General features: G+C 47.8%; 1 protein-coding gene across 1 annotated transcript in view; it reads right to left on the reverse strand.

The window, feature by feature from the left end:
* DEF6 (DEF6 guanine nucleotide exchange factor) overlaps nucleotides 1-15,932 on the reverse strand; it is a 495,476-nt gene that overhangs the window by 281,109 nt on the left and 198,435 nt on the right. The gene's annotated exons all lie outside the window — the stretch shown is intronic.

The following is a 15,932-nucleotide window of genomic DNA, read 5'->3' on the forward strand; positions in this document are numbered from 1 at the left end:
TATTCGCACGAATATCAAGCTCGGACGAGTACGTTCGCTCATCTCTAGTCTTTATATATATAGATAGTGTGGGGGGTTAATTCAGGTTTATGTCTTTAAATAGAGAATGATCAGTGTATTTCACAGAATACTTATGTGTTTATAATTTGCATCTTCTTCTGCTAAAGGTTTAAGCTTATAAGTGTAAGGGCTGACGCTTTAAAAATAGACTACTGAGACTCCATTTTGTATTTCTTCACTAACTGCTTTAATACACACATATATATATATATATATATATATATATATATATATATCTGTATTAATTTCAACTTTCACTTGAGAAAGATGTTAGATCCCAATTATAATGACCCACCTGGAAATACTAATTGGATAAGCACTGGGTTACGTCCTGTCCTCAACCCTAAACAATTTTTAGTAGAAACTTGCTAACAAGTTCACAGGAATGTACCTCCCCGATACACAGAGGAGGACATACTGATAAGAGGACGATATGTTTTAAATCAATGTATGTGCTTGTTAATTTTAATTGTATCTGGCATAAAGCCACTTGCTCCGTAAGAACTGTATAAAGATTGAATACATTGTACATTAAACAGGCATTTCTTGGGTTGACACCTACTGTGTGGAGTCCATAGAATCCTCAAGAGTATACTCTTATAAGTAAGATTAATTCGGAAGCAGACAGCATCAGCTGAAAGGTCTGGTTTTGACCCCTTACAATACTTGGCGCATCCAACCTGGGGCAGAAGTTAACTCCTTACCTGCAGCCGATACTTGACGACCCTGCCTGCCGACCAGCCGGACTAGAGGCCACGGGACCCCAGATCTACAAAACACCGGTGTAAGGTAAGCCCTTGACTTACCACTCTAGATCTGATATCCCCTGACTTCAAGTCACGTGTCGACAGAACGGTTTGTTGCTGCATGTTTATAGGATACTTCTGCCTGTTATTTACGGTGTTCTTAGTAACCGTGCTAGACGGAAGAACCCTTGTGTATATTGCCATGCTGTCTGCTGTGTGCTGTAGAAAGTATTGCTTTTTGCCGGACTCATAATATTAGCTGTAATTTGTAATAAGATTACTAAAAGCCGCCCAGCAAGGCAAGCCGTGGTCCTTCCTCTATCCCTGTAAGCATAGTAGTAATATATTCGTAATATAGATTGCGAATATCCTGCCCGTTGCGGACGTGGCAGAAGGGACTGAAAAGTCCAAAAGTATTTCTGCCAGTTGCGGACTCGCAGAAGATCCTGCCCATTGTGGACGTGGCAGAAGGGACTGAAAAGTCCAAAAGTATTTCTGACAGTTGCGGACTTGCAGAAAAAGAAATATCCTGCCAATACTTGGCAGGAGGGCCCTCAAATATCCTGCCCCGTTGCGGATGTAGGCAGAAGGGATTTAAAGTCCATAGTATCCTGCCAGTTGCGGACTCGGCAGTAGGGACAATAGTGGTAAATCGAGAAGTAAGTCCATAGCTAGAATGGGGTCTCAGACTTTCCTGACACCCATTGAGATAATAAGATTGGGGGAAGAGAAGGACATCTATAGGCAAGCCTATAAAATATATGAACAGACAGGTAAAACGGCGGGAACCTTCAACTATGAGTTCTGGCAACAGTACGAGGAAAAACACATGCAGGAGATAAGAGATGCCGGTCTAGGAAGAGGGATAGAAACCATAATAAGATATAACGAATGTAGAACCATGGGATTGCGCAACGAGGGATGACAGCATACTTGTGTACTCACCCCCGGTGCCAAACCCGGCTAGGATCTACCCGGTCCTACCAACCGTGGACAGCTCCGACATTCTTCCTGACTATCAGAGTTGTACCGCCACAGTCCCACCAAAGAAGTCCCAAAAAGGGAAACCTTACTGGGATTGTCCCAGGTGCGGACAACAAAACCCTTTACGAAAACAAATGGCTTTAACTATGTGTAGACGGGAAAAGAATGAAACCATTGAATGTTATTTTGGTAGGCTGGAATCGAAGGCTAGGGACGCGTTCATGCAAGGCATTGGCCCATCATTGGCAGATAAAATAAAAGCATGTACCCCCGACTGGCGACAAGCCGAGCCCAGGGACTTGTATAAAAAGGCAGTAGGGTTTACTATGGATGAGAAGCGCCCTGCAGTGGTGGTTAAATACTATAGCAACCAGGAGGGGAAGGTGCAGCTCCAGGACAGACTCAACAGAGGAACACGCAAGTGTTATAATTGCTGCTAGATAGGCCACCTGGCCAGGGATTGCTTTCATAAGTCCCGGCGATCCCGCCCCAGTATCCCTACCATGGAAACAAAGGACGGAGGCACTCAGACCTTTGAGCCTGCTTCAATATGAGGTGAGGAAGTGCCCTTCCTTATAGACACTGGGGCTACAAATCCTGTCTCAAAATTCACGTGAAATATGAGAAACGTTCAAGGCAAGGAGTATGTCTATATGGGAACAGCTAGAGAAATAGCAAAGGTCAGACAAAGCAAGTTAGCCGTGGGGAGAGAATCTAGCAAGTTGTTGAGAAAAGCAGGTTAGAATTTTGGGAATCTGAGACCAACAAGTTTCAAAAAGATTCAGAGATAAGTAGAGATGAGCGAACGTACTCGTCTGAGCTTGATACTCGTTCGAGTATTAGCGTGTTCGAGATGCTCGTTACTCATAGTAACATAGTATGTAAGGCCGAATGAAGACATTGTCCATCTAGTCCAGCCTGTCTATCCTACTGTGTTGATCCAGAGGAAGGCAAAAAAACCCAAGGCCAGAAGCCAATTAGCCCTTTTGGGGGAAAAAATTCCTTCCCGACTCCCTAATGGCAATCAGACTGTTCCCTGGATCAACCCCTAATAGTTCCTACCTGCCTGTATACCAGGATTGACACTTAACCTAATATTTATATCCTGTAATATACTTCTTCTCCAGAAAGACATCAAGTCCCCTTTTAAACTCCTCTATCGATTTTGCCATCACCACTTCCTCCGGTAGAGAGTTCCACAGTCTAACTGCTCTTACAGTAAAGAACCCCTTTCTGTGTTGGTGATGAAACCTACTTTCCTCTAATCGTAGCGGATGTCCTCTTGTTACCTTTGTGGTCCTGGGTGTAAACAGATCACGGGAGAGATCCATGTGTTATCCCCTCATGTACTTATACATGGTTATTTGGTCGCCTCTTAACCTTCTTTTTTCTAGAGTAAATAGTCCCAATTTGGATAGCCTCTCTGGGTATTCCAGTCCCGTCATTCCATGTATTAGTTTAGTTGCCCTTCTTTGAACCCCTTCAAGCACTGTGACATCTTTCCTGAGCACCGGTGTCCAGAATTGTACGCAGTATTCCATGTGAGGCCTGACAAGTGCCTTATATAGTGGAAGGATAATGTTCTCGTCCTTCGCCCCTATACCTCTTTTAATGCACCCCAAGACTTTATTTGCCTTTGCAGCAGCTGACTGGCATTGGTTACTCCAGTTTAGTCTATTATCCACTAATACCCCTAAATCCTTTTCCATATCACTTTTCCCCAGCGGTACCCCATTAAGTGAATATTTGTGACATCCGTTCCTCCTGCCCATGTGCATAGTCTTACATTTTTCAACATTGAACTTCATTTGCCATTTTTCTGCCCAAGCCCCCATCTTATCTAGGTCCGTTTGTAGCCGCACATTGTCTTCCGTTGCATTAATTATATTGTATAATTTTGTGTCATCTGCAAATATTGATATTTTGCTGTGCAGCCCCTCTATCAGGTCATTAATAAATATGTTGAACAGAGTGGGGCCTAATACTGAACCCTGTGGCACCCCGCTAGCGACTGTGGTCCAATCAGAGTACGAACCATTTATTACCACCCTCTGCTTTCTATCGTTGAGCCAATTTTTTACCCACTTACACACGTTTTCGCCCAGTCCGAGCTGCCTCATTTTGTATATTAGCCTATTATGTGGCACGGTGTCAAAGGCTTTAGAGAAGTCCAGATATACAAGATCAATAGATTCTCCCTGGTCCAGCTTAGAGCTTACTTCATCGTAGAAACTGATCAGATTTGTCTGACATGAGCGACCCTTCATGAATCCATGCTGGTGAGGAGTTATTCCCTTAATCTCCTTGAGGTACTCATCGATGGCGTCTCTCAGAATCCCCTCGAAAATTTTTCCCGTTACTGAAGTGAGACTTACTGGCCTGTAGTTACCAGGCTCACTTTTGCTCCCTTTTTTGTAAATTGGAACCACGTTGGCAATGCGCCAGTCCAATGGTACTACTCCGGTCTTGATAGTGTCTAGAAATATTAGGTATAGCGGCCTAGCTATCTCGTCACTTAGTTCCTGTAGTATCCTTGGGTGTAATCCATCTGGGCCCGGTGATTTATCAATTTTAGTTTTCTTTAGACGCTTCCGCACCTCCTCCTGCGTTAGGTATGAGATATTTTGTGAGGGGTTCGTTTTATTCCCCTGCATCTCGTGTGGCATTTCCTTTTCTTTGGTGAACACACTTGAGAAGAAGCTGTTTAGTAGATTTGCTTTCCCTTCGTCATCATCAATGATTTCTCCTGCATTGTTTTTTTAAAGGGCCAGCGCTCTCCCTGCAAATCCTTTTGCTGTTTATGTAGTTGAAAAATAGCTTCGGGTTGTTTCTGCTCTCTTTTGCGATCCGTCTTTCTGCTTCCTCCTTGGCAGTTTTGATCGTATCTTTGCATATTTTGTTTTTTTCCCTGTATGATTTTAGCGCTTCTTCGCTGCCTTGTTGCTTTAGTAGTTTGAACGCTTTCTTCTTTTCGTTTATTGCCCCTCGTACCGTCTTGTCGAGCCACATTGGTTTCCTTTTAGCTGAGTTTCTTTTATTTTTAAAGGGAATGAACTGCTCACATGAGGCGATTAGGATCCTTTTGAACTTTTCCCATTTGTCCTCCGTACTGATATTTTTGAGGATGTTGTCCCAATTAATGTTACCGATAGTAGTTCTAAGCTCATCAAATTTTGCTTTACTAAAGTTTAGTTTCTTTGTCTCTCCCTGATAAGGCTTCCTATTGATTGACAGCTGGAAGTTGATTATATTGTGGTCGCTGTTCCCCAAGTGCCCCTCAACCTGCACCCCCCTTATACGTTCCGGTTCGTTAGTACTAGGTCCAGAATGGCTCTCCCTCTTGTTGGTTCCTGCACAAGTTGGTTCAGGTAATTGTCTTTAATTACTCTCAAGAACTTATCACCCCTGTGAGATTTGCAGGTTTCGTTCTCCCATGTTATATCTGGGTAATTAAAGTCCCCCATGATAATTACTTCGTTTCGTTTTGACACCTCATCTATCTGCCTTAGTAGTAAGTCTTCAGTTTCTTCTGTTGCTTTTGGTGGTCGATAGAAGACCCCTATCAGGATTTTGTTATTTTTTCCTCCCTGTATTTCTACCCACAGAGATTCCACCTGTTCGTCTCCTACCCCTATATCCTCCCGTAGCCTCGGCTTCAAGTTCGATTTGACGTACAGACATACCCCTCCCCCTTTCTGGTTCCTTCGGTCTCTTCTGAAGAGATTGTACCCCTGCAAATTCACCGCCCAATCGCACTTATCATCAAGCCATGTTTCAGTAATTCCGACTATATCATAACTTTCATCAGTCATTCTTGCTTCAAGCTCGCCCACTTTACCGATCAGACTTCGTGCATTCGTGATCATACAATTTATATCATTTTTTTTGTTTTTTAAATTTGTTTTGTTGCTATTCGTACTTATGGCTGATCTATCAGTTCTAACTTTACTAACCCCACCCCCTGCTCGTCCCCCATTCCCTTTGCTTGGACCCAGATCGCTAATTACACTGGCTACCCCACTATTTCTCATTTTGCCCTCCCCCCCAGTCCCTAGTTTAAACACTCCTCCAGCCTTCTAGCCATCTTTTCCCCCAGCACAGCTGCACCCTCCCCATTTAGATGCAGCCCGTCCCTACGGTAGAGCCTGTAGCCGACCGCAAAGTCAGCCCAGTTCTCCAGGAACCCAAATCCCTCCTTCTTACACCAACTCCGGAGCCACTTGTTTACCTCCCTAAGGTCCTGCTGCCTTTCTAGTGTGGCTTTAGGTACAGGTAGTATTTCCGAGAAAACTACCCTGGAGGTCCTCGCCCTGAGCTTGGACCCTAAGTCCCTGAAATCATTTTTGAGGGCCCTCCATTGACCTCTAACTTGTTCATTGGTGCCAACGTGCACCATGACTGCTGGATCCTCACCAGCCCCTCCCAGTAATCTGTCAATCCGATCCGCGATGTGTCGAACTCGAGCGCCAGGAAGACAACACACCGTTCGACGATCCCGGTCTTTATGGCAGATTGCCCTCTCTGTCCCCGTAATAATTGAGTCCCCCACCACTAGAACCTGTCTAGCCTGCCCTGCGCTCCCCGTCATAACGAGTACCACGCGATGTTCGGGTTACTTTCACTTTCATCTCTGAGACGTTAGCGCGCTTTTCTGGCCAATTGAAAGACAGGGAAGGCATTACAACTTCCCCCTGCGACGTTCAAGCCCTATACCACCCCCCTGCAGTGAGTGGCTGGCGAGATCAGGTGTCACCCGAGTATAAAAATCGGCCCCACCCGCGGCTCGCCACAGATGCGTTCTGACATAGAGGAGGGAAAGTGCTATCTTGTTGGAGCTGCTATAGGGAGAGTGTTAGGAGTATTTTAGGCTTCAAGAACCCCAACGGTCCTTCTTAGGGCCACATCTAACCGTATGCAGTACTGTGGAGGCTGCTTTTTGCAGTGTTGCAATTTTTTTTTTTTTTTGGTATATCGGCCGTGCAGAGCATTGCGCCCTGCAGTAATACTCCAGGGCTAGAAGCGCTTAGGCAGGGACAGAAGACATATTGATTGAATATAGGCAGTGGGCTTTTGCAAAAAAATGTGGGGAAAAAAATCTATTTGGGCTGCCTGTGAGTGTCCTCAGTGTTCTGGGTCTGTGCTGGGTGTAGTAGTTCTCCCAATTCATACGCAGCCAGCTAAGTGTTACAGCAGGCTTGCGCAAAATTATTTCCTGGCTCTGTCTGGGCTGTGAAATCACTGCTGTATTGCAGTCCACAGTGCAACACTCTGCAGTTCTTTGACATACTCCAGGGCCAGAAGCGCCTAGGCAGGGACAGAAGACATATTGATTGAATATAGGCAGTGGGCCTTTGCAAAAAAATTTTGGGAAAAAAATCTATTTGGGCTGCCTGTGAGTGTCCTCAGTGTTCTGGGTCTGTGCTGGGTGTAGTAGTTCTCCCAATTCATACGCAGCCAGCTAAGTGTTACAGCAGGCTCGCGCAAAATTATTTCCTGGCTCTGTCTGGGCTGTGAAATCACCGCTGTATTGCAGTTCACAGTGCAACACTCTGCAGTTGTTTGACATACTCCAGGGCCAGAAGCGCTTAGGCAGGGACAGAAGACATATTGATTGAATATAGGCAGTGGGCCTTTGCAAAAAATTGTGGGAAAAAAATCTATTTGGGCTGCCTGTGAGTGTCCTCAGTGTTCTGGGTCTGTGCTGGGTGTAGTAGTTCTCCAAAATCATACGCAGCCAGCTAAGTGTTACAGCAGGCTTGCGCAAAATTATTTCCTGGCGTTCCGTAAGCGAAGTCAGCCTCCAACCACAGGCCAATAAGCGGCACATTTAATTACAGCGTTCTGTTTCTGCACTACTGGTAATACAGCATGCTGAGGGGTAGGGGTAGGCCTAGAGGACGTGGATGCGGGCGAGGACGCGGAGGCCCAAGTCAGGGTGTGGGCACAGGCCGAGCCAGTACGGTGGCCAGGGGTAGAGGCAGGGCCAGACCGAATAATCCACCAACTGTTTCCCAAAGCGCCCCCTCGCGCCATGCCACCCTGAAGAGGTCAAGGTGCTCTACGGTGTGGCAGTTTTTCACAGAGACACCTGACGACCGACGAACAGTGGTGTGCAACCTTTGTCGCGCCAAGATCAGCTGGGGAGCCACCTCCACCATCATGCGCAGGCATATGATGGTCAAGCACCACACAAGGTGGGACGAAGGCCGTTCACCGCCTCCGGTTTGCACCACTGCCTCTCCCCCTGTGCCCCAACCTGCCACTGAGATCCAACCCCCCTCTGAGGACACAGGCACTACCGTCTCCTGGCCTGCACCCACACCCTCACCTCCGCTGTCCTCTGCCCCATCCAGCAATGTCTCTCAGCGCAGCGTCCAGACGTCGCTAGCGCCACTGTTTGAGCGCGAGCGCAAATACGCCGCCACGCACCCGCACGCTCAAGCGTTAAACGTGCACATTGCCAAATTGATCAGCCTGGAGATGCTGCCGTATAGGCTTGTGGAAATGGAGGCTTTCAAAAGCATGATGGCGGCGGCGGCCCCGCGCTTCTCGGTTCCCAGTCGCCACTACTTTTCCCGATGTGCCGTCCCAGGCCTGCACGACCACGTCTCCCGCAACATTGTACACGCCCTCACCAACGCGGTTACTGCCAAGGTCCACTTAACAACAGACACGTGGACAAGCACAGGCGGGCAGGGCCACTATATCTCCCTGACGGCACATTGGGTGAATTTAGTGCAGCCTGGGACAGAGTCAGAGCCTGGGACCGCTCACGTCCTACCCACCCCCAGAATTGCGTGCCCCAGCTCGGTGGTGGTATCTGCGGCGGTGTATGCTTCCTCCACTAAACCACCCTCCTCCTCCTCCTACGCAACCTCTGTCTCGCAATCAAGATGTGTCAGCAGCAGCACGTCGCCAGCAGTCGGTGTCGCGCGGCATGGCAGCACAGCGGTGGGCAAGCGTCAGCAGGCCGTGCTGAAACTACTCAGCTTAGGAGAGAAGAGTCAGACGGCCACGAACTGCTGCAGGGTCTGACAGAGCAGACCGACCGCTGGCTTGCGCCGCTGAGCCTCCAACCGGGCATGGTCGTGTGTGACAACGGCCGTAACCTGGTGGCAGCTCTGCAGCTCGGCAGCCTCACGCACGTGCCATGCCTGGCCCACGTCTTTAATTTGGTGGTTCAGCGCTTTCTGAAAAACTACCCACACTTGTCATACCTGCTCGGAAAGGTGCGCCAGCTCTGCGCACATTTCCGCAACTCCAAGACGGACGCTGCCACCCTGCGGACCCTGCAACATCGGTTTCATCTGCCAGTGCACCAATTGCTGTGCGACGTGCCCACACAGTGGAACTCTACACTCCACATGTTGGCCAGGCTCTATGAGCAGCGTAGAGCTATTGCGGAATACCAACTCCAACATGGGCGGCGTAGTGGGAGTCAGCCTCCTCAATTATTTACAGACGAGTGTGCCTGGTTGGCAGCCATCTGCCAGGTCCTTGGAAACTTTGAGGAGTCTACCCAGATGCTGAGCGGGGATGCTGCAATCATTAGCGTCACCATTCCTCTGCTATGCCTCTTGAGAAGTTCCCTGCAAAGCATAAAGGCAGACGCTTTGCGATAGGAAACGGAGGCGGGGAAAGACAGTATGTCGCTGGATAGTCAGAGCACCCTCATGTCTATATCTCAGCACGTTGAGAGGAGGGGGAGGAGCATGAGGAGGAGGGGGAAGAGACAGCTTGGCCCACTGCTGAGGGTACACATGCTGCTTGCCTGTCATCCTTTCAGCGTGTATGGCCAGAGGAGGAGGAGGAGGAGGGGGAGGAGCATGAGGAGGAGGGGGAAGAGACAGCTTGGCCCACTGCTGAGGGTACAGATGAAGCTTGCCTGTCATCCTTTCAGCGTGTATGGCCAGAGGAGGTGGAGGAGGAGGATCCTGAAAGTGACCTTCCGAGTGAGGACAGCCATGTGTTGCGTACAGGTACCCTGGCACACATGGCTGACTTCATGTTAGGATGCCTTTCTCGTGACCCTTGCGTTACACGCATTCTGGCCACTATGGATTACTGGGTGTACACACTGCTCGACCCACGGTATAAGGAGAGCCTTTCCACTCTCATTCCCGAAGAGGAAAGGGGTTCGAGAATGATGCTATACCACAGGGCGCTGGTGGACAAACTGATGGTAAACTTCCCATCCGACAGCGCTAGTGGCCGAGTCGCATTTCCGCGGCCCAGGTAGCAGGGGAGGCGCAGAGATCAGGCAGCATGTACAGCGCAGACAGGGGAACATTATCCAAGGCCTTTGCCAGCTTTATGGCTCCCCAGCAAGACTGTGTCACCGCTCCCCAGTCAAGGCTGAGTTGGCGGGAGCACTGTAAAAGGATGGTGAGGGAGTACGTAGCCAATCGCACGACCGTCCTCGGTGACGCCTCTGCCCCCTACAACTACTGGGTGTCGAAGCTGGACACGTGGCCTGAACTCGCACTGTATGCCCTGGAGGTGCTTGCTTGTCCTGCGGCTAGCGTCTTGTCAGAGAGTGTGTTTAGTGTGGCTGGGGGAATCATCACGGATAAGCGTACCCACCTGTCAACCGACAGTGCCGACAGGCTTACACTCATCAAGATGAACAAAGCCTGGATTTCCCCAGACTTCTCTTCTCCACCAACGGACAGCAGCGATACCTAAACAATACGTAGGCTGCACCCGCGGATGGAAGCATCGTTCTCTATCACCATCCAAAACGGGGACCTTTTTGCTTCATCAATCTGTGTATAATATTCCTCCTCCTCCTCCGCCTGCTCCTTCTCCTGAAACCTCACATAATCACGCCGAACGGGCAATTTTTCTTAGGCCCACAAGGCTCAGTCATATAATTTTTCTAAACAATTTTTATACGTTCAATGCTCATTAAAGCGTTGAAACTTTCACCTCAACCAATTTTTATTTTTACTGGGCTGCCTCCAGGCCTAGTTACCAATTAAGCCACATTAACCAAAGCGATTAATGGGTTTCACCTGCCCTCTTGGTTGGGCATGGGCAATTTTTCTCAGGTACATTAGTACTGTTGGTGCACCAATTTTTGGGGGCCCTCGCCTACAGTGTAATCCAATTAATTTTTAGCCCACCTGCATTACAGCTGACGTTACATCAGCTGTGTTGGGCACTGCAATGGGATATATTTATGTACCGCCGGTGGGTTCCAGGGAGCCACCCATGCTGTGGGTCCACAGGGAGTTGTAACTGCATGTGTCCACTTCTAAAGAACCCCAGTCTGACTGGGGCATGCAGTGTGGGCCGAAGCCCACCTGCATTAAACATGACATTATTACCTTAGCTGTGATGGGCAATGCAATGGGATATATTTATGTACCGCCGGTGGCTTCCTGGCACCCACCCATGCTGTGGGTCCACAGGGAGTTGTAACTGCATCTGTCCACTTCTAAAGAACCCCAGTCTGACTGGGGCATGCAGTGTGGGCCAAAGCCCACCTGCATTAAACATGACATTATTACCTCAGCTGTGATGGGCAATGCAATGGGATATATTTATGTACCGCCGGTGGCTTCCTGGCACCCACCCATGCTGTCGGTCCACAGGGACTTCACAATAGGGAGTTGTACCTGCCTGTGTCTATGAATTAAAAAGCCCGGTCAGGTTGGGGCATGCAGTGTGGGCCGAAGTCCACCTGCATTTAATCTGACGTTAGCTCTGCTGTCCAGGGCACTGCAATGGGATACATTTATGTACAGCCGGTGGGTTCCAGGGAGCCACCCATGCTGTGGGTGCACACGGAATTCCCATTGCGGAGTTGTACCTGCCTGTGACTATTTATAAAAAAACGCGGTCTGACTGGGGCATGCAGACACCTTGACAGAATGAATAGTGTGTGGCACATAGGTTCCCCATTGCTATGCCCACGTGTGCAGCTCCAGATGGAGGTGGCACAGGATTGGATTTCTCATTGCTTATGTACAGCATTGTGGACTATCGCCCCGCCCCTTTTAAAGAGGGTCACTGCCTAGCCGTGCCAACCCTCTGCAGTGTGTGCCTGCGGTTCCTCTGGCAGACGCACTTATAAATAGACATGAGGGTGGCGTGGCATGAGGGCAGCTGAAGGCTGGGCAGGGACAGTTTGGTGTGCGCTGTGGACACTGGGTCGTGGGGGGGGGGTTGGGCAGCATGTAGCCCAGGAGAAGTGGCAGCGGAGTGTCATGCAGGCAGTGATTGTGCTTTGTTGGAGGTAGTGTGGTGCTTAGCTAAGGTATGCATTGCTAATGAGGGCTTTTCAGAAGTCAAAGTTGTTAAGGGGGGGGGCACTCTTGCCGCTATTGTGGCTTAATAGTGGGACCTGGGAACTTGAGATGCAGCCCAACATGTAGCCCCATGCCTGCCCTATCCGTTTCTGTGTCGTTCCCATCACTTTCTTGAATTGCCCAGATTTTCACAAACGGAAACCTTAGCGAGCATCGGCGATATACAAAAATGCTCGGGTCGCCCATTGACTTCAATGGGGTTCGTTATTCGAAACGAACCCTCGAGCATCGCGAAAAGTTCGTCTCGAGTAACGAGCACCCGAGCATTTTGGTGCTTGCTCATCTCTAGAGATAAGCAAAGGTCGGGTAAAGTATGTTAGATAGATGGATTGAGGCACGTGTAGATACGGCAGTTATCAGAGAAAGGGAATTCTTTTATAGTTTGTGTTCCTTTGGGACATAAAGCAAGTTCATGCAGAATCTGTGGATAATTATGTGTCAAATAACCAATATTGTTTGTCTTCATGTAATGTAATCTAATCTTTGTTATACGTTTAGTCTTCTTTGTCTTTTTTTTTATGTGTTTAACTATTCCTCTGCCGTCCGGGTTTGATAGTCTGTGCAGAGAAATATACCTCTTGTTGTTGCTAATGATTGGTCTTGTTTGGAGTCTGGATGTTCTGGCTGTTTTGCAAAAATCTTAGTTATTGTTCTGTTCCATAGAGATATAAAAATGCAAAGTCATAGAAGAAAGACAGACGTTGAATATATATTATGTGAATTATGTGGTTTTAAAAACAGAATATATATATATATATATATATATATATATATAGGGATTTTAAGATATATTTTTGCTTTTTCATGTAAATGTCAGTTCTGTGATTGGTTGGACGTGTGCATGATTGCAAAATGTGTGTTCCTTTTTTTTTGGGCAATATTAGCGATACAGTAGTTGTTGTGGAATCCGGTATACTTCTCTAGTGTTACAAACAGTTAAAGTTTGACTGATTCCAGGGGGGGGGGGGGGGGTACAGTGAGGAGGAACAGAGTTTAGTGAGATTTGCAGAGAAGGAATGTGTGCTTCTCAAGGCCAAAGATTAGAGCGGAGAACACTGGGCAGTAGCCCTGCTTGCTTGAACAGAATTGAATGCATTTGTTTGCAAGATGAGGACAGTTGCATCATACGCGTTACGTCCTGTGTGAACTTTTACTAACATTTGAATGAGACTTGACCGCATGAACGGATGAGAATTAATGACCCGTGTTCAGATTGTAATGAATGTAAAATGTGTGTGATGTAGGCACTGTGTGCTGATAATTTGGAAGCCTGCCAACAAGCCACAATTATACTCTCTCTGCGAGAATGTTCTGTAGAAAAAAAACAAAAAAACACGCAAACGGCCATACCTGTACATACACCTGCTGCCAAACTCTGCACCTTTCTGGGCCTTGTTTTCATACTGCCGCCCATTGGTCCACTCTGTTTCCGCTCTTATGCAACTACTCTATGACTGCCTTTCAATCATTCTTTTTTTCTCTCTCCCCCCTGCACCCTTTTACACTTTATCCTTTATTCTTTTCTGTACTGAATTTTCTGGCCAGGTGACAGTATTGACACAAAGGCACGGAGGACATTCACGGCCACCTGGATGCTACTCCATGAAGCTGTATCCAGTGGCTCGAGGAGCTCCCTCATGTGTTTGTGCGGTGGCAGCAGTACAGGCAATGGTTAACAAATCTTCGGAGTTGGTATTGAACTACCCCCCCTAGTGGTCCTCACCCCCCATGACATCCGGAGCATATACATGCAAGTGCAACCCAAGCACTTATTTCTGGCCCGTCAAATCCAGCTACAATGTGCTCTTGTCATTCTTCTCACTGTTGCTACTACTTTGAACTCAGTTACTCTTCCAATTAAGTATCTTAGTTCAAAGGGGGGGGGGGAGGGAAGCTATACGTGATCTAGGTATTTTCCTTCTTGCAACAAGCTTATGATCTATTTGAAATAGAATACCAGCCTGATTGTCTCGCGGTAATCGGTGCAAGTGGTTTCAGGAGTGCCAACTCAGCTGGCAGAAACTGAACCGCTTGAGGTAATGTTTAAAGGGTCACGATGTCTCACGCGCTTCCTTGTGCTGGAAGGTCCTGAAAGCATATTGAGAACTGACGTGATGGGACCCTTGGGAGGTTGTATCAAACTTCACCCGTCCCGTGAGGCTCGTATACACCCCGGGTCTGAAAGTCACCCGACCTTCTGTGAGATGGCAGCAGACCAAGCGACACCTCTCCCTGTCCTCACTTTTAAGCACGTAGAGGAACAAGCTCTTAGCCCCTTGGCCCGTCAGTACCCCCTGGCACATGTCCAGGAAGATGCAATTGCAGACACTGTCTCTTCTTTATGTTAACTGAAAGCCCTTGTTAATAATGCATATTTTGAGGGTTTTTTTATAGATGGTACCAGGGGTGATTGACGACTCCACACTGGATATGCAGTGGTCACGCAACAAGATGTCCTAAAAAGCAGAATGCCTCCGCATGTCCCAGGACAGGAAGCGGAATTACAGGCCCTCACTGAGGCGTGTAGAGTGGTAGAAGGTAAGACGGCAAACATTTACACTGACTCCCGGTATGCATTTGGCATAGCTCATGATTACGGCCCAACATAGAAGGCCAGACAGCTTGTTACCTTAGCAGGACAGCCAATTAAGAATGATGCAGCAGTGCAGAGTCTCACAGAGGCCCTACTTACTTCTACCTGACAAAGTGGAAAGCTCACACCAATTCCTACACCAGAGAAACAAGAGGCAACGCCATCACAGACCACACAGCAAAGGCAGCGGCCCTCAAGCCATGGAAGAAAAGAAGAAAAGAAGAATTTAACAAACTTTGGACTTGGATACAAACTTTGGACTTTGATATAAACCTTGGACTTTGATATAAACCTTGGACTTTGATATAAACCTTGGACTTTGATATACTAAAGACTTTACAGTTACAAGCCAGCAAGGAAGAAAAAGACAAATGGACTTAATATGGGAGCAGCAGAAATGGGACGACGTATGGCAAACAGTCAACAGCACTTGCCCAGCACGGTCCCTATACCCCATGATGGCCCAGCTGATGCACGGAAAGACACACCTATCAATGCAGCAATGATGTCGACGCTTGAACAAGGACGGGTGGCTCCTGGGTTTCCTGTAGCTGCTGCATCATCATTTGTCCAATTTTGCATGATCTTTGCCGTAAGCAACAGGGCAGAAGTAAATTTGCCACATAACACTTGCCTAGACCACTCTACCCATTTCAGGGATTGCAAATTGACTATACTCAGCTCCCACTTGTTGGGAAGTATGAATACGTGCTTGTTGTTGTTGATGTCTTTTCAGGTCGGAGACCTACCCTGTTACCAAAGTAAATAAGCAGGTAATCGCACAGGAGCTGATGAATGAGGTAACCTGCAGATATGGGGCACCGGAAGTGATTGGCTCAAATAAAGGTACACACTTCACACCTGCAGAGTTTAGGCAAAGTTAAAAGACTAAATGGTACTCTTAAGTTAAAAGAAGTGTTGTTTGGCTTTATGCCAAGATTGGGGCTGTATCATCCACAGGCCCTACAGCAGGGCTATGACATAGTAGCCGGATATGTAAAGCACCTGTGTGACCAACTAATGGTAACCCAGAATTTAGTCTTTTTCTCCCATTCCAGACCCAGACAACCTAGAGGGATCTCACTCCCTACAACCTGGAGATTGGGTGGTCATAAAGAGGCGTATCCGGAAATCCCTAGGGCCCAGATTCAAGGGGCCCTGTCAGGTCCTGCTGACCACACCTACTTCAGTAAAGTTGAAGGAACTGTTGCTTGTCTTGAGACTAATGGGACTTTT

This window comes from Eleutherodactylus coqui, chromosome 1, assembly GCF_035609145.1.
Source record: "Eleutherodactylus coqui strain aEleCoq1 chromosome 1, aEleCoq1.hap1, whole genome shotgun sequence".
NCBI lineage: Eukaryota > Metazoa > Chordata > Amphibia > Anura > Eleutherodactylidae > Eleutherodactylus > Eleutherodactylus coqui.